The following is a 19399-nucleotide window of genomic DNA, read 5'->3' on the forward strand; positions in this document are numbered from 1 at the left end:
TGTGTGTGTGTGTGTGTTTGTGTGTGTGTGTCAAATCTCTTTACAAGCCTGCCCTCTAGGGGTGGCCAAAAGCAATGCCAGCAAACCTCAGGACAAGGTAAAACAAATGTATGAGCATTTTGTGATAAAGAGAAGAAACTGGTACTTGTACTACTGTGCAAGTCTCTAAAGCACAAAATAAAAATCAAAGCCTGTGGAAAGATTTTCACAATTTAATGTTTCTTTGACTACTGGCACTTTTATCTTCCGGGGCAGATTTTTAAAATATAAAAAAAGTTAATCATAATCAAACATTTGCAATAATCATAAACCATTGAAAAATTAACAAACTTTTACCAAGGTTGAAATACAAGATGCTTTGAAATGAGATGGCAAACAAAAATCAAGGAAAATGTGTGCACAGAACATTTTATTGCACTTCATTTGTGCAAGTGATATAATAAAACATGTTTGAGAAAATACCTAATTTGGTTTGCTATAAGCAGCACAGACTAGACCAGTGGTTTTCAATCCTGTTCCTCGGGACCCACTGCTCTGCACATTTTGCATGTCTCCCTTATCTGACACACTCATTTGAGTTCATGGAGCTCTTTCCTAATGAGCTGATGAAGTTTGAAAACCACTGGACTAGACGACATGAACTGAACAGGTGATAACACATCCGCTCCTAAACAATGATGTGAAAGAATCACAGATTTCTCTGGAAAGTTACTAACTCACTTATTATTCATAACACACCTCTGCCGCAGACACATAAACACAAAACTTATATCGGATGACAGTAAAACGCTTTCAACCTTGATGATGAAACAATACAAAGCAGAACCTTTGACCGTGACATTGAACCACACTCAAGGTCCTGTTTGCAAGAGAAACCATGTCAAAGGTCTGTGTGTGCATTAAAAAGTTAAATAAAAACAAGTTCAGACAGAGTGGCCTACATTTACAGTGATGATAGAGTGATGAAGACCCAGTCCCAAATGGCACAGGAGGAATGTAAGGGCTGATGGGACCATTTGGACAGGGGCAGAAGACCACAGGGGACAGAAAATTAGAGGGAGAGGATAAACTGATGAATGTGGGTCACCTATCAATAGATGATCAGGTGATCTGAAGCCACCATGTGATGGTGACCCTAATCTGATATCAAGAAAACACAGACTTTCAGTACACTGAAGTGCATTAAAGAATGGCAACAAAGCTGAAAACAGAAGGCAGGGCTTGACAATAAAGGTACGGTGATATTTACTGCTGCTCGTCAAAATTCCCAGGTGAAAAAGCAAAGGACAGATTTGACAAAATATGATGAATGATTCAGGAATAATGATGACAAAAACATCCAAAGTTCGCTAGTAAACACAGCTGGGTAGTAACTGATCTGGATTACATAATCAGATTCCAAACATTTTAAAATACTCGTAATCAGACTACAGTTATTTTTTATGGATTACATGATTACATATTTACACAATAGCAACACATTATTCATAATTGATTGATTCTCCCTAATTCGTATTTTTCATCTTTTAAATTTTCCTTTCTAAAATAGCCTACCACTTACATACACTCAGAAAGTCTTCCAGTTTTGTGGACATTCACACAGAGACCAGTCATTAGTCAGGTGCTACACAGCATATGACCACTGGATTTACAAAAATCATTTCAAGGTTTAAGAAGTGTTTCAACAATGCATAAACTACTGATGAACACACTAGTTTTATTTGAATTATCGCTCTGCAGGTTATTTAAACATGTATTTCTGTCTTTGGAAGGTCTTTTGTCTTTCAAACACATTAAAATGCACGAATTCACAAACTTTTTTTGTCATTTGATCCTCTTTCACTAAATTGAAAGATATTTTAAAATAAATATTTTAATAATTAGATATCACATTTGCATGTTCTCGGTTCTCTGACGTTGGTTGACATGCAGGTAAACAAATAAAATGTAAAAAAAAAAAATTTAATTAAAAAAAAAATTTAAAATTTAAAAAAATATATTTTGATTGATTTTAAAATGATTGATTTTAATTTAACATTTTTGTGATTTAATTATTAGCTATGAATTTTTGGCAAATTAAATGTCTTCACCACTAAACGTCCATCTCTCAAAAAAGTTCACTGAGCAACGGTTTTTCCATCAAAATCGATCACAGGAACAACTTTCCCAGCAAATCAAACAACTTTTCTGCTGATGAAACTGCTGGGAAAAAATAACCACTTTCTCAACCTTAGTCCGACATACAGTTTTTATGAACATCCTAATCCCTAAAGAATAAAATCTTTTCTCAACATTATTTTACCACTGAATATTTTATTTCCACCACAAATGGATCACATTTGAAAGTTAACACTATTAGGAATGCCGTCATGTTGTCTGAAGGGACACACCACCCAAAAAAAGAAAGTTCATCTATCATTTACTCACCCTCATACTGTCCCAGAAGTGTGACTTTCTTCTGTGGAACACAAACAGAGTTTTTTAGAAAAATGATCCATCTCTGTTAGATTGGACCATCAAAGTTAACACTTAAAAAAACCACGCAAATCAAACATGCGGTAATCCATACGACCCTAGTTGATGAATCAAATGTCTTCTGAAGTGAAACAATAGGTGTGTGAGAAAAACACCAATAATTAAAACTTTTTAAGCCATAAACTATAAAGCATGATGTAAGCCTGTTGTGAAACTTGCAAGAGAAGTGACAGTCCTTTGTGCTTCCACATCACTTCTCATGCACAAGTTTCACAAAGCGTTTACATCACACTTCACAACATGCTGACATCAAGTGTGCCACACACATCCTGAAAAGTAAAGCCAAAACATTTTGATTTCCCACTGGTGGTATAGGTCATAAATACCACACTCTCCATGTAAACGAATGGGATGTGAGCCAAACTTATGCGCACTACTGCGCAAACTCAGGCTCCAAATGACATCATTGGCGCATGATGACAATGGCCATTCCTAGGACTTTTTGGCTTCACTTTTCTACAGTGAAACCAAGTGGAGACGCATCATCCATTTAACAGTCTATCGCTGATATTCATAACGTGTTGGCAGATACTCAGATTTTTCCTCGCACATACACCTACAGTTTCACTTCAGAAGACATTGATTCATCCGCTAATTCATTACGGTCATGCTCGTTTTGCATGGTTTTTAAAGCATCACCCAGAGATGGATTATTCTTCTAAAAATCACCATTCATGTTCCACAGAAGAAAGTCATATAGATCTGGGATGGCATGAGGGTGGGAAAACGAAGAGAGAATTTACATTTTTGAGTGGAGAATCCCTTTAAATTAGGGATGGGCATTCCAAGCAAAAAATAATATTCGAAACTCGCTGAGTATTATTCGATTATTATTCGAAAATCGCACCCCTCCCCTGCATGCACGCACAAATACCCATAAACAGAGAGAGACGGGATTCACGCTTTCAATCTGTATGATAAACTAATTCAGAAGATAGGCTGTCTTAACTCAAGCCATATAATGATTGTAACGTGCTGAAACATATTAATATAATAAACATAACCGAATGACTGCACTTATTAACATAACAGTCCATCGATTAGCATAAATCAACTGCTCATAAGGCTAGGACATTTCCATTAAAAAAAAATTGAACCCCTAAAGGTAATAGATACACGAGATGGGAGGAAAAATATACTTCAATATATTCTGTCGCAATTATATCGTTGGGTAATTATACTGTATATAAACTGCGGGCATCAGGGAGTCGTTATTAATATGCGGGGCACTGAAATCGCTTATGAATGCGCGCTTGTTTTTTTACTTTCACTTTCGAGATTCGTGATCACACCTACAGAGCAGCACTCGGCAGTACTTACCACACATTCTACAAGATTAGATGTTTGTCAGTGGTGCTCAGGATCTGCAAATCATTCCCCATCATCCTATCAGTCATCTCTCCTTACTCAGTTTATGTGGTAAGTGAAATGTTAACAGGCTACCGCTAGCAAGCGGCTAACCATGTCCCTTTAGTGGCTCCGTAGAACGCGTTATTTGTTTTCCGCGCCTTTCTGAATACGGATTCAGCCACACCTCTAACCCAGTCATGGGTGTTTGTGGTCCATACAGAGCTCTTATTTGACATCGTCCCAAGTCACTGTAACCGTTATATGCTACACAAGTCTTTTTTTATGCCACGCAAGTCTACAGTGTGCGCGTGAGACAATGTGTTCTTCTGTTGTCTTTGACAGCTTTTAGGTGTGTTATTGGCAGCACCACCCTCTGCTTACATGAACGCGTCTCCACCGCATCAGCAAGGAAAACATGGGGAAATTTTTAAAGACAATAATCGCAAAACCTATTAGATATTCTATAATTAAATCAACTAATCGAATATTCGAAAATCGTGACCCATCCCTACTTTAAATAAGACAACGGTGTCCAAAGTGAAGTCCACTGGTGGCTCATGTCAGCGTCTCAGTGCACCCATGTGCATGTACCGGCCCCTAATGACGGCTGCAGTCCAGCCAAGCATGATGGAGAGGGGGAACAATAGAGAGAGAGGTAGGCCCCCAGATTCAAATCAGCGCAGGAATGTCAGAGGGGAAGCAGTAGGAACAATGCTCAACACTGCTCTGGTACAGCAACACAAAGACCCGCATGGGCAAAACAGGAAAACCAGCTTACACAGTACTGAAGACGAAACTGCTCCTGAATCAGCGCTTTAACATCGCAGAGTGTTGACACTGAGCATCTCTCTAGACACCGATTGGTTCAGGATCAGTTTTCAAGCAGCATGACGATGTGAATGATGCAGTGATCTACGATCTACACCAGCGAGGCACCACATCAAGTCAATTGTATGAACACACATCTCTGGTAGCCATCTCTTTTCTTAGGAAACAGGCTTTTGCGTGAAACAGTGTCGTTGCAGATTGTTCCTGATTCATATGTTTCCTGTCTTGCACAGGATGCCGTTTTCAGCAGCCACAAAATGTTATCTAACAAACCTTTCCGTTTGTGTTTTATTTACACCCCCTCCGTTTCTTCTTGTTCACCTGCTGCTCTGTTCATGGTCTGGTTTTGGGTTGATTGACATGGTTTGTTTTACCAAGGGGCCTGAGCCGTCATCAGGTGAGAATGTGAGAAACACATATAAGAGGTCAAGGATCAAACTTGTTAGACCGGTACATCCCCTTAACCCGAAAGTGATTTACGGCAGATTAACTGAACTACTCAAGCTAGGAAACCTATATTACACACATACATCAAAATACAAGGAAAAAAACATATTTGAACCACATGCTGGACAACTGTCAATCATTAGTCTAACATTGCTTTCACACGTTCAACAGATGACCAACCAACTGACAGGAAGCGGTTACTTGCTGTTCTCACACACAGCTTGTTCCTCACAGGGTCTTTATTCAACGCTAAACAAACTCACCTCATTCACCTTACTGGCTGACTCAGGGCTAATCTGTTGGAGAAACATCCCACACAGTTTCGACAGTGATGAGAAGAACTCTCTCTAGTTTCTGAAGATCTGTCAGGGGCATCCAGCTACAATTATGCTTGCAACAAACTGATTTTTTTTAATTGTAATGATCTGGAATGCAAATACTCAATATGCAAAGATAACTGTAAATAAGCCATCTGTAGGCTGATTCCCCCAAAGAGAGTAAACATTTAGCATATGTGGCATATTCATAACATTCATGCTACTAATTAATAGAAATAGTAACATTAGTATACTATTTTGAAATCAGCTCGAGTATCACAACAAATTAACAATGACTCAACCAAAGACGTGAGTTTGGAGCAGGACTGTTTGGCCAACCAATGGAACCTGCTGGAAATCAATAACTATTTTTGCTATTTTTTTTTTGGTCACACACAGCAATAACATATTTACATTTTAACATAAAACAGTTCACACCAATACAAATGTGTGGCACAAGTAGTCAGTCCAATTTACTCATGCAATTTGTCTGTTCAGACCGATGTGTAAAAATCGGCAGACAAAAAAAAAAAATTCAAAATGTACCCTCTTACAGTAGGTGGCGCTTAGCGAAAACCCAAAACATTCTATTTACACTGGTACACAAAGTGCTGTGCAACTTTCTATTTCTAACACCCACTTGAACAGCCAAACAGTATTTGCACTTTGTTTAAACAGCTGTTTAGATTTTTGCATTATCTATGGCATGTTATCAAACCATATACAAGAGTACAGATACAAGTGAGCTGGTTCTGGATTCTTCCTATTCACTGTCATATAGCAAAACAGCCTGCTCGTGAACACCTCTAAGTCATAGTTTTATGTAAATATTCAAGTCAGCCTCAGCAGTTGCATTAACTGCCGTTCATTCAAATGTTTAATTAAACTAATTTTTGCACCAAATAACCATCTTGATATGAACAGGCCTTTAGACTGGTTACTCGACATTTTGTCATTTATTAACTACGTTCGCCCAACTGCAATGACAGTCCCCTGGCACTAAGGTCTCAATAGTTAAATATGGAGAGGAATCTCATTAACTCCAGTCCATGGGTCATCGCTACCTGGGGTCAAACCTGCAGACCTCTATGTCGAGGAACCTAAATCTCAACCTCCAGGCTATGACCATCAGTGCTTGAGCCTGTGAGGTGGTGACTCACATCTGACTAATGATGACCGCAGAACCACTGCACTGTGGCTACCGTCCTTTGATTATTCAGACTTCCCAAAGGAATTTTCTTCCTGTTCTTAACACAACAGCGAGACCATCTGCACGGACTCTGACGATTGTGTTTTTGATGAAGCAATCTGTAAAGCAGTATGATGTAACCGTCATCTTGCAATTTTGATTTTACTCAACATGATTCTGCTCAAGCCACTGTCCGCAAAAGCTCACAGCATGTAACCATCCACATATCCTGTTTCAAACGCTGCTGTTGAATCATGTACTTTGGCAGGAGTTGTGAGATATCGATATGGATTCAGGTCTAGTATTATTTATAGTTTTAGAAATAAAGGTACAGTTCACCCGAAAATTAAAACTGTCATCATTTATTTACAATCATGTCGCTCCAAACCCATAAGATTTTCTGCTCAAGCCACTGTCCGCAAAAACTCACAGCATGTAACCATCCACATATCCTGTTTCAAACGCTGCTGTTGAATACTGTACTTTGGCAGGAGTTGTGAGATATCGATATGGATTCAGGTCTAGTATTATTTATAGTTTTAGAAATAAAGGTACAGTTCACCCGAAAATTAAAACTGTCATCATTTATTTACAATCATGTCGCTCCAAACCCATAAGATTTTGGTTCATATGCTCCACAAAAAGCATATGATGCACACACAAGCTTACATGATTACTATATGTGTATGTATGGATGTTGATCACTGTTTAGATGTAATAAAAACCTAAATGAAATTTGTTCATCATATAATGTGTTTGATCTCTTCACAAGGCTTGGCTCAATTCAAAAGGATTTGTTTTACAATACCTTGATAACTTTTTTGGATCATTTAAGTTTTGGTTACCTGGAACAGAAACCTCTCTGGTTTCATTCAAAATATCTTAATTTGTGTTTCGAAGATTAACCAAAATCTTATGTGTTTGGAACGACATGAGACTAAGTAAATTATGACAATTCTTATTTTTGCATGAACTGTTCCTGCAAAGACAAGGTTAATAGCAGGCCAAGTCCACAAAATATACTGTAAGTAGACAAAAGCAGAAGAAGAGGTGTGGCAGACATACCCGAGGGCCATAGAGCTTGGGGAGGCGGGTGGTTATGTCAAACTGAGCAACAGACCAGCGGGGGCAGGTCACGTCAATCTGAGGAAACAAAAAAGAACAAAGTCGCATGGGTTAATTAGGCAGCAACTGAGCAGGAAAATCATTCAACCAGCATCAAGGGATCGAAAACAAATGTCAACATGAACATGTACTACATGACAAGTACAGTACAGAAATCCTAGAGATGTGAAAATCGAAGTTACACATCCATGCCTTTTCTTCTCAAACATATAAAATGTACGCTTGAGGGTGTAAACTAGGTCTGGTGGAATCTGACTGAACCTGAGCCAGGATTGCAGGACTCTTCCCAGGCGGTAAGCTACAGATTACCTCCCGCCATCCCTCCCTCTACCCAGTCATTCATCCATTCGTCCAAACGGTGGTTATATAAACTCAGTTGCACACTGTCCCCTACACACAAGCGCAGAAAGGTCCGCCAGAGCTAAAACAAAAACCACACAGGCTGCCAAAGACTTATTTATAGGAGTGTTAAGTGTTAAGGCAGACTACCTGTGTCTCATTAGCTATAATTACTACTCAGGGCTCCTGTGGCGCTCAATGACACTGCGGCTCAATCACAGGGGCAGATAAATGCATGTATTTACACCGCACCTCTAAAGAGCCAAACACAGACCACACAGCAAACCCAAGAGGAACAACTTGTGCTTTTTACTGTCTGTCTTTTAAAGCCCATTATGCATTAATGAAACTAGCTCGTGGAGAATCTCCACACAGAGACACTCGCACATATACATCTATGCAGTAATTGAGCAGTCGAGTAGTTGTTGTACTCCAACTAGTCAAACACTATTCGAACTTCGAGCTAATGAGATATGCTTTCCCTCACAATGGGTGATTCAGTGGACTTGTGGCATTGAGGTGATGAGGAGTGACAGTGAGGTATATTTGGTTCGGTCACACTTTAATTTAAGGTCCAATTCTTACCATTAACAAACCATTAACTATGATTTTGCCTCCATAAACTCCTAATTTGCTGCTTATTAATAGTTAGTAATGGCTCGTTTCCACTGAGCGGTACGGTTCAGTACAGTACGGTACAGTACGCAATTATGTCCGTTTCCACTGTCAGAAGTTGTGAATGGTACCAAAATAGCGAACCGTACCGTACCACTTTTTTGGTACCCTTCCGTTGGGGTACCTAGCACAGCAAAGGGTACCAAAAGGGTGGAGCCAAACTCACTGCAGAACGTTGATTGGTTGACAAGAATGTAGTCACTTTTGTGTGCTACAAGGGGAATAAAGCTTCTCCTTCACATGAGTGTTGGGCTTATTTACATCAGAGGGCGCAAACACAAAAAAAATAACAGTGTATTTTATCATTTTATATTTTCACGCAGACAATAGCCATTTCTCAATATGCGTTCTTGTGGACTTGTGAAGCGTCATTGCCCAAAAACCCGCATAATTTTCAAAATATTACTGTTATTGTGTCATGAAATGTAGTTAGGCGCTCAGTGGTCATGTATCCGCCTAGAGCAGCCTTAGCTCGGCTTGTCCCTCCGACATTTGCCGCTGGCTCTGATGTCTCTGTAGTGATTAAACATGAGATACAATTCGTTTTGGGTAAATTTAACAGGCATTTGTGGTCTCATGAATCTATTATTTGTAGTGGTCGACCGATATTGTTTTTTTGACAGCCGATGCCAATATCTTGGAAAGCAGGGTGGCCGATGGCCAATATAATTGTATTTATTTTAATTAATATTTAAGAAATTTCAAATAATTTGAAAATGGATTAAAAAATTAATTTGTAAAATAATGACAGTGGGCAAATGCATAGAGCGCAGTATAATTTGAAATCATGAATTTAATGTTTAAAGTAGGGATGCACCGATACCACTTTTTCCAGTACTCGCCCGATACCGATACTTTTATTTTTGGTACTTGCCGAATTTGAATTAGCCATTCAAAGATTTGTTTTAAATTATGTAAATGCATATTTGCTGAATGCTGATGGCAAACGAGAAAGTATTATAATGTTTGCCTTTCTATTACTAATAATATAAAAGCAATCATTATAATACTTTTTGTATACATTTTAATTCCTTTGTTTAACAGTTCTATCGGATTATTAGACAGACTTCTATCTATCCGTATTAGACAGAACGGTTAACAACGACTGCGAACAAGAGGGAGAATGTGAGCACTGTGTGCCGCTGTCAGCGCCGTCAAAATAAAAGTCCAGCCTCAAATGCATCGGCCAAACAGAAAAACTTATCGGCCAATGCCGATATTTGAAAAATGCCAAATATCGGCCTTGGCGATATATCGGTCGACCACTAATTTTTTGTTCCTGGTCATATCGTTTTGGCTGAGCACAAAGTTATGTTTAACTTTATATATTCATTTTGAACTTTACCATAGTACAGTACTGACTTTGTAGCATACGTTTGATTGAATTATTTGCTTTTGTCTTTATTGCCTCTTATACTTTGTACTTATATTTTTATAATGGCTGTTATTGTTCATTAAAACTGAGTTTTAGAGTTGTGTTTTATGTCATATTGAGAAACGGCTAATGTCGCACTTTATTGTCGATCGCTACTTTCCGGCATACACCACGCCTATCAAGTAAGGGTACTGTTGGCGGTGGAAACGCAAGCTGGATCAGGTCGTACCGAACTGTACTGTACTGACCCGTACCGCTCAGTGGAAACGAGCCAGAAGGTAGTTGTTAAATTTAGGTACTGGGTAGGATTAGGGATGTAGAATATGGTCATGCAGAATATGTGCTTTATAAGCACTAATAAACAGCCAATATGATAATGCTAATAAGCAGCTACTTAATAGTGAGAATTGGTCCCTATACTAAAGTGTTACCTTCGGTTCTTACAGAATCATGCATCAAACAGGACCAGGATCTCATTTAATGCTGGAAAGAAAGTGCAAAGCACTACAAGAAGCCCTGTATGTAATTTCTCTACATTGCAGTTACAGTTTTTTTCATCGAAATTAAATAAACTTAAATAAAGTGTCAGCCAATATCCATAAACTAAACAAAAAAAAAAAACACAACTAATATTGGCCCATAAATGATAAAACGGTACTAATAAATTGTGAATCACTACAAAAATGCCATAACTTTTTAACTAAGCTTAATCAGAATTATCGATTACTCTTTTATATTAGATCACTTTCTAAAACAGATGATCAGAGAAGCTGGCTTGCAGTCGCAACTGTCAGCTGAATACAATGACAGACACGCACACACACATTCACAACCAATCTTCCTCTTCTTAGGCCACACACGAGATACGAATAGTTCATCTAACTTCCTGTTACACCAGTACAGCCACAAAAAAAGAACTAGACACTCACCAAGCTTCACCTTCAAAACAATTTCTCTCACACCCTCCTGTATATAAATAATACACACACGCACATTTACAAAACACTTCACGTCTGAGACCCCCACATTTTCTCACACACAAGTATTCATGTCTTTCACTTACATTTACACTTATACTTTTCTTTTAAGTCGGTGAGACACAGCCTTTACAAGCGATAACAAACCCAACGGAACACACAGACACAAAGAGCTACTTTCCCAGGACAAGGAGGGGCTTGTTTTCTGTGGCAAGGCCAAGGGCCAGAGCCTGAAACCAAGCAGTAACAGAGGAAAGACAGACTGTCCAGAGTCAAGTTAAATTGAAGAAAAGAACACACACACACAGACACACCGCAGAACAACAATGGAGGAACACCTAAAAAAAAGAAGTGTACTTATCCACACTTTGGGCGCTTAAAATATTGATTTTAATGCTAGACTAGGCTGACATACATACATACAATGCAATTACTTATCCACACTTTGGGCGCTTAAAATATTGATTTTAATGCTAGACTAGGCTGACATACATACAATGCAATATATATATATATATATATATATATATATATATATATACACACACACACACGTTTGGAAGGTGAAGCCTACATTTCCTTGTGCTAAATGCCACTCTAAGCCTTTGCAGTTCTCTTCCAAGACCACACTTTGGTGACGCAGTGACGCATAGGCTGTTGGGTAGCAGTCTGCCATAAAGCCACAATGGCTTGTAAGCACCAAACTTAAAACTGAAACCTAAAACTTTGTGGACGCAAATATGGCAGCCACTGAAAGACTGCAAGTACATAATTGTTGAGACAGTACACAGATGAACCGATATATTTTATATTCACATACAAAATGTAAAGAAGCAAAAACAGTGGTTAATTGTAAGGGACTGAGAGAAGGTGAGATAGGGCCATGCAAATTCCAATGGTGACAGCGTGTGGTGCAATAGAGTCCCGCTGACTGATCTGGACAGCAGATCACTGCCTAGAGGGGAAATCTCTCTGTCGAACTCCCGTCCATACACGCACAAGAATGAGGAAGAGCAAGGTCTGACAAATGAAAACAGGTCTATCTGTTTCCAAAGAGGTGACAGATCAGGAAGTGTTGATTAAGACACAGACTGACAAAGAGGTATGACATCAGTGTGAGATCAGACAGCTAAATTATAGGCATTTCCTTTGTTTCGGAATGCAGGAAACGGTAATATATTTTTATATATTACTTTTATTATTATTACTACAACTATTTTTCTTAAAGGTGCTATATGTAGGCAAATTTTGTTGTCTGCACTAAAGCATTAAAACACCATAATACATTTGCAGATATTTAGGAAACAATTTATTTGCTAAGTTTAATATACTTGTTCCTCCGAAAAACAGCACTACAGCCAGTTATTCTACTTTGAAAATGTGCATTCCGTGTCAGAATGTCTGTTTTTGTTTTGGGCTGTGTGATTCTACCTACTGACAGTTTACCCAATAATATTTTGCCAGCCTGAGTCGCCAGAAAACACAGCGTAATGCAGCCATGGAAGCGAGCAAACAAACTGGGTCAGAGATCAGACATTCTACCTGATCTAAAAAGCCCTGGCATCCAACTAAAAAGCTCTGTGACCATAGGCATATTAAAAGTAGGGTTGTGATGGTGAGGAAATTTTCCCACCGGTTAATCGACGTGTGACAACACCAGTAACACCAGTATCACCGTTGGGAGTCAGTTTGTTTGAGTTTTCCTCACCTTTCTTCTCTTTTAAATATCTTGTAAAAGGCAATTCGGTGTCGATTCAATTCAAGCAACAACAAAATACAACGTCAAACTCATAGAACTTTTATTAACAAAACAAATAAAAATATGTGCTATATGCCTAATATAAAATAATAAATTACTTGGGCTACACAAAGTTTAAATAGGTATACAACATTGAAAATCAGCAAACACTGTGGAACCAAATAAATAAGAAACATAGAATGTTTATTAGCAAAACGAATAAGAAAGCTTGGAGGCGCGGCATAAGCTACACCTTGATGTAAAATAAAATAAATAAAATACACAAAGTTTAAATAAAGTACAAATCAGCAAATACTGTGGAACCAAATAAATAAGAAACAACTGTTTAAAAAACTTCCAAAATCACCATAGATAAACAGCAAAAGTCATTTGTGTTATTGCCAAACAGGCGCTTTTGCATTTAGTTTCGAAATTAAATCTTCCGCCATAATCTTGTCTGTCTCACCTCACCCTTCTCGTCAGTCAGCTCGACTCGCTCCTCACTTGATAAATGAAATCTGACTCCTGCTGCTGTTCTGTGATGCCACTGTCGTTCGGCATGCTGCATTGAGCAGCCACGTTCAGTTTTTAATAGTACTGTCCGTTCTCTAACTGAGCTAAATGATTTTTATAAAAATATCAAAATGACGGTGGGGGGCGGTGCCGCGGTGGGCAAGTAAACACGGACTATCGCAGCAAGCCTAATTAAAATGTGGATAACTTAACTCATCAGCTTACAGTGTAAGGCTCGTCGCCTTTCATTTTCAGTTGTAGTTGTTCCTGTTGTGTGTCCTCAAGTTTGAGGTTAAGGGGGCGGGAGAAACAATATTTTGAATTTGGACTGAACTATCCATTTCAGCCACTAGCTGTCAATATTACATACTGCACCCTTAAAATAAAATAATCTTCTAGGGTTGGTCCCGCTTTTTAGTTTCACCTTCGAGATTCGCAATCGCACATACTCCGTTTATACTACGGAGTGGCAGTACTTACCACACATTTTACAAGATTATATGTCTGTCAGTGGTGCTCAGGATCTGCAAATCATACACCATCGTCCTTAGTCATCTCTCCTTACTCTGTTTATGTGGTAAGTGAACTTTTATGTACTGTAATGTAACAGGCAACCGTTAACAAACGTTATTTGTTTTATGTGCCTTTCTGAATACGGATTCACGCTTCGGGCACACCCCCTAAAAGTCTTGCGCAGACTAAGCCATTGGTTAAATGGTTGGTTACCATAAAACATCAGGGAAATTCAGTGGGGAAAAATAATCTGCTTTGAGATGCATTTCTCAAATTGCACCCGATTCATCAATAGACATCTGTAGGAGACAGAAATAAGCTTAAACATAACAACATCAGTCATTTTCCATACAGCACCTTTAATGACAATGCAAATGAACTCCACAGAACATAAAACACTAAACTCATGCTTCCCGTAAGACCTGATAAGCAACCTTTATAGACCTACGTTCAGACACACATACGCAAATAAAATGCTATGTCGTTAAGGCCAAGCTCGAAAAAGAAATAAACCAGCCAACTAGGTCATCGTTCGGACCTTCGACCCCGAAACTATACCAAGATTAAACGTTTAGTTTCTCTAAATTAGACTACTGCTATGACTTTGCTTTTACCCAGGGAGTTGTGCAAGATCTTTTATGATTAACAACACAAAAACAAAAATCATGTTGAGTGACAGATTATAGGTTGGCAGCAGCTGCTGACTGCATTAGGGATAGAAACAGTTCTGTCTGCTTTTATCTGTCCTCTGTAAATCTCTCTCTTTCATATGCTGATATTAGTGAGAGTAATCCCTCATTCTTGTCTTAACTATGGAGAGAGAACCAGGCAGCAGAGATCATGCAAGCATGCATGAGATCAGAAGATGAGCCACAGGGATGAATTATAGGGGGAAATGCCACTCTGTTGGGCAGAGAGGAAGATGATTGGTCAGGGTCGGACAGAACCCGCAGCCTGGGCATTAATAATGCACTCTGTTCCCTGTGCGCACTGATAGAGTTTCCCCTACTGCAGTGCTTCACACCAGCACCCAATGCAAACTTCAGCATATACACAGCAGGGCTCAACAATAAGGTGGTCCATATTCAATTCAATTCAATTCAAGTTTATTTGTATAGCTCTTTTTACGATACAAATAGTTGCAAAGCAACTTTACAGAAAATTAAGTTTCTACAATATTTAGTAGTAGCTTATCAGTGGTGACTGTCAGTTTATGTACATATGGCAGAAATGTATGGAAATCAATTAAAGACAATCAAACAGACGATGAAAGATATAACTGCAGTCCAAGTTTATGAGATGCATTATTTGAATGCCTGGCCAAAGAGATGACTCTTTAATCTAGATTTAAACAGAGAGAGTGTGTCTGAACCCCGAACGTTATCAGGAAGGCTATTCCAGAGTTTGGGAACCAAATGCGAAAAAGCTCTACCTCCTTTAGTGGACTTTGCTATCCTAGGTACTACCAAAAGTCCAGAGTTTTGCGACCTTAGGGAGCGCGATGGATTGTAGCGTGGTAGAAGACTAGTTAGGTATGCAGGAGCTAAACCATTAAGGGCCTTGTAGGTAAGTAATAATATTTTGCAACTGATACGGAACTTAATAGGTTTACACTTAATAATTGGGGTAATATGATCTAGGGCTGCACAATTAATCGAATTTCTAATCGCAATTACAATTACAATTATGGATGCCACAATTACGTAATCGTTCAAAGCCGCAATTAATCGTTCAAAGTCCACTTATGTTATTCTGCACACTTAAGATATGTTTTTTTCTTTTTACATGTTACCAGCGGCACAGGCAATAACGTCAGCCGCGCATTCTCGCCCTCTTCTGTCCGACAACCCCTTCGCTCACACACACGTCTCATTCGCTCCGGTTATATAGTGCTTGTATTGCGCATTATTTTAGTCATTCCCGCAGGTTTCGCACTTACACCAAAAGTGCGCGCACCACCACTGATCTATATTAGTGGAGCGCACAAGCCGAGCTCAGTCTCAAACAGCTTGTAAGCCACAAATACCAAAATGAGTAGCTAACTGCGCTAAAACGTTCAAATACATAAAAAATTGTGTCAAAATACCCGTCTTGGCGAGTATCCAGTTAAACACAGTCAGTTTTGGAATGTTAAATAGTTGAGAAAGAGAACGCATGTTGTGTAACAGTATATTGGGTCCGTGGATAAACTCTTAAAGGGACCGCAGGTCAGGTAAATCAAAGAACAAAAGACAAAGAAAATCACTTTCTGCTCTTGACTGAATACGTTTTTGACTGAATAACTTTAATGGTAAGCATTAATCTGTATTTAATTTCTACAATGAAGACTACAGAAATTAAAGTAATCAAATGTAAAGTAACACTGGATGTGTTATTTTACATTTGATTACTTTAATTTCTGTAGTATTTCTTACCTGCATAAAAACTTACTTAACCTGAAAAAACTTAGTTTCATAGCTCTCTTTATTCTATTGCATTTATTTGTGCTGTTGTTTGCAATTTTTTTATTTGTTCTTATTTTATTGCTGACTTTTACTTGTGTTTTTTTAATGAAAATAAAACTTTGCTAGTTGCAAATTGTAATCCAAGAGATTCGGTGTACTGTTTTTTAGTAGTGCTGAGCGATATGTGCTGATTATCATATATCGACGATAATACCCAATGTCAACTGCAAAGTCAGTTAACAATTGCGTGTGTGCTGTTCTATAATAATAAAATTAGAAAAAAACAATTTTTTATTTAATTATGTTTCTGAACAAATAAAACAGTAGTTTTATTTCATTCTAACTAGTAACCTTTTGGAAAGGAGACATCTAGAACCGGAAAAAAAAATAGTTTACCGTTTTTGCTGAGAGCAAACAAATTAGTTTTTAATCCCTGGTTTTTTACATACATGACCACTAACAAATACATTATAGCTTGACTGCAGGTCAATTTTTTTTTAATTATGCAAATTAAACCCGTTGATAACTCATTCGATAAAATAAACGAGAAGGAGAAGACACATGCCTATGTGCATTCATCATGCATTTATCATTCTTACGCACCATAAGAATGCGGTTCTCCTCACAAAATGAAATTAATTTCAAACACAAATTTGACAAAAACACAATCATGTGAACCAGCGTGTATAGCCTAGATGACATAATGCAACTTGAAAACATACATGCAGATAATCACAATGTATCACAGTAATATACATGTGCAAAACACAGCTGTCAATCTCGCTGGCTTATCAATCTATGAATTCCTGGGAATCATCCCAAACAGATTACATTTTTTGGAATAACCATCACATCATTTGTCCATACTATAACAGAGTCTTTTATCTAGAAGAATGCTGTGTTAATTTTCTTGGCAATCTCCACGAGACAGCTGACGGCAGATCTGCAGTGTCACAACGGCGAGCTCTAAGCACAGTAGGCATATGGAAAATATGGTCATGACGGTCATCCGCAATGCTCGTCGGATGGCCGAATACACAACTCAGTGTCAGTTCACTTAGCAAATGCAATTACACAACACCCCTGAAGAGCACAAGGGGCCAGGGGCAAAACAATGTCTGATTATTTCATTTCTTCTGGGAAAAAAAGATAGGCCATTAAAATGCCTCTTTCATTTGTGGTAAAAATCCAGCTCTGTAAGGCCCGAGTTCCAAAATGCCCACGTGCATTAATTTGCCACCTACACCAGACAGTCCGGCCCCACTCTTACAAGACCCTTTACTGTACCAGACAACGGATGACTCAAATCAAAAGCCCTCACTGTTTCTTGTTTCATTCTTTCATGACAAAAATATTAAAAAACAAGGTTCTCACGAGAAAAAGAAGTGAAGAATCTGTTTCACATGCCATGCAAACATGTAAAACATGACTGTAATGTGAACTAGCCTATATCATATTTTCTGATTGCAGCTGTTGTGATTATGCCCTTAATAACTTATTAAACAAGAAGAGGGTGTTCAAGAGGGCGTAAAAACACTGAAACCTCAGGCACATTTAGATTGAAATTAGGACGGAGGAGCGAACCAATTCATCGCATTCCCCTCCCTCTTAAATGACAAAATGATCCCATGGGATCACGACTATATTGCACTGTATATCGCTTTCATTTATGTGGGACTAATTAACAAGGAGCATTAGTTCCAGCAAAGAAGCAATTACTGAGAACACATCTTAAACAAGGTAATTTACTAGGTTATCAATGCAAATAGCACAGTATCTGTCACTAGGATGCTTGTAAAAAAAAAAATGAATAGAAAAGGGTTCTTGAAATATTCAAGCAGTTCCCTGTGTGGTAACAGTTATAATCGTATGATGTCAAGGAGGATAATATATCAGTCATATCAGATCTTGATATACAAGACCTTGGTCTTGTAGGGTTGCATAATATTGACAAGAAAAACAACCACTCACTGCTCTAAATTTCAGAGTATTTATATATATATATTATTTCTAAAGTCTCTTATGGTCACCAAGGCTGCATTTATTCAATCAATACATAGTAAAAACAGTAATATTGTGAAATATTATTACAATTATATATAATTTCTATTTTAATATATTTTAAAAATGCTATTTATTTCTGTGATGCAAAACTGACTTTTCAGAAGCAACTACTCCTGTCTTCAGTGTCACATGATCCTTCAGAAATAATTCTAAAATGCTGATTTGCTGCTCGAGAAACATTTCTTCTTATTAGCTATATGTTGAAAACAGTTGTTTAATATTTATGTGATGCAAAGGATTCTTTGATAAATAGAAACTATAGAAGAACAGCATTAGCCTGTTTAAAATTGACTTTTTTTGTAACAATATAAAAATATTTGCTGTCACTTTTCAACACCATAACACATCCTTGCTGAATAAGAGCATGAATTTCTTTTAAAAAATCTTGCTGGCTTCAAACGCTTAAATAGTAATGTATTATTAATTATAATTACTTAATTTGACAGCTACAAACATTGTTTTAATTTGTTACTATTTATACTAATTAGACTTGTGCCGGTATTCGGTAATGCGATATATCACGGTAATGGGTATGCACGATATTGTTATCGTGGGCACTTCTAAATACCGTGAATAATTATATATTACAAATTATTCAGAATTTTGAAATTAATCGCAACATGAAAATTTGATACCGGCATATCCCTAATACTAATACGACAGCTTTTTCAATTCTTTAGCATTTTAGTAGCTGAGGTCTGCAAACTGGCATCAATAATCATGAAATTTCACTGCTACTGTTATTGACAATGTAATTATGTCATTTGTATAAGGTTTTTTATTATTATTTGACACATGATTTCACTTGAAACATGCAGAGATTTCCAATTAAAATAGCATGCTTCTATATCTATATACATCTACATTTAGGAGCATTAATTGAAAGAAGAAGGTCTAAGCATTTAACTCCAATGCAACAATCCCATGCATCTGTCTCCCACCAAACCCCACTACTGTTTACAAGAGACAC

At 37.9% G+C, this 19399-nt stretch overlaps 1 protein-coding gene across 1 annotated transcript in view; it reads right to left on the bottom strand.

Annotated features, from left to right (window-relative positions):
- Positions 1–19399, bottom strand: part of LOC107683942 (protein furry homolog-like) — a 122650-nt gene that overhangs the window by 102050 nt on the left and 1201 nt on the right. The window contains exon 2 of the mRNA XM_016480032.1: positions 7732–7809. The gene's annotated coding sequence lies outside the window, so the exon portion shown is untranslated. The remainder of the gene's footprint in view (positions 1–7731; positions 7810–19399) is intronic.

Source organism: Sinocyclocheilus anshuiensis, unplaced genomic scaffold (genome assembly GCF_001515605.1).
Source record: "Sinocyclocheilus anshuiensis isolate Anshui unplaced genomic scaffold, SAMN03320099.WGS_v1.1 scaffold637, whole genome shotgun sequence".
Classification (NCBI taxonomy): Eukaryota; Metazoa; Chordata; class Actinopteri; order Cypriniformes; family Cyprinidae; genus Sinocyclocheilus; species Sinocyclocheilus anshuiensis.